The following is a 1,293-nucleotide window of genomic DNA, read 5'->3' on the forward strand; positions in this document are numbered from 1 at the left end:
AACGGTAATCGGTAAAGGCATATCAAATCCATTGATGACTGAGGATTTGCCAAAAATCCTAAAGTCTACGTCTAACACGCGTTACCGGGTAGTCTATTCCCGCGACAAATGACGAAGTCTATGTATTCAATATCATAGCATCAAGTCTAAGAGAGTTCATTCTTTTAGCATAACGTCACCTACGGAACGAACTTAGACAATCTATATGTTAGCCTAACTCAAACGGTAGTCGGTAAAGGCTCGTCAAACCCGTTTATGGCTGAGGGTTTGCCAAAAGATCCTATAAGCACGATAGTCACTAACACACCAGCTTTATCAGTTGATCTCGTAACTTGAACACCCGAGAGAACATCAATTCCAGCCGAAGTTTCCACAAAGGACTTTGAACTTGTTACAATGAAGGTCAACACCGGTCAACACGTTGTAATCAAAGTCAACACCAGTCAACACGTCGTCAATTCTCGCCAAAACAAGGCCCAGATCAACTCCGAAACAAAGGATAATCCCAAGGATTTCAACCGTAATTCAGATACTAATCCTCGATGAAGATAGTCAGTTTAACGTCGACTCAATGACATGAGCAAAAATCAGAGATTAACACGCTAATTTCAATTCGAGACTTCGACAACGGTCAGACGATAAACGCAGAACCGAAAGAATTTTATCTATTCGACAAAATACCGAATAGACTAAGGATTGAAGAAGTCAAGAACTAAAGCCAATTACAGGTCCTTCTACACCGATTGAAGGTTGGGCCTATCACATCCAAAGTATTTCTGGCTCTTCTATAAAAGAAACGAGACTGAAACACTTTGGAGGGGGTATCTGTTAGCATAAAAAATTACCTTAAGTTTCCCGCATGCAGTTCGAGACGGAGAGAAGATGAAGAACGTCATTATCCAAATCAAGGAGGGTTATATAACACCGGCAAGTGCATGAAGTGAATAAGCGAACCATTGATGACGTAGCAACAAGCCATCGGAATGGCAAACCAAGTGGCCCGTACGCTCACCGGCCACCTCCAATGGCCTGTGTACTCATCAGCCACCTCCAAATGGCCCGCGCACTCGTCAATCGTCTCCAAGTGGCCTACGCACTCGTCAGCTACCTCCAAGTTAACAAAACTCATAAAGTGAATTGGTGTAGCGGACAAGTCAACAAAATGATGAAATGCGCGTAACGATGAAACAAGTCACACCCAAACGAACTGAAAAAGCCCCTGGCGGCCGAGTCACATCAAAACGACTTAGCCAAAGCCAGTGGCTCAGCTCAAGGCCGAGCCACCCAATGGTG

The sequence above is a fragment of the Asparagus officinalis genome, chromosome 6 (assembly GCF_001876935.1).
Source record: "Asparagus officinalis chromosome 6, Aspof.V1, whole genome shotgun sequence".
NCBI lineage: Eukaryota > Viridiplantae > Streptophyta > Magnoliopsida > Asparagales > Asparagaceae > Asparagus > Asparagus officinalis.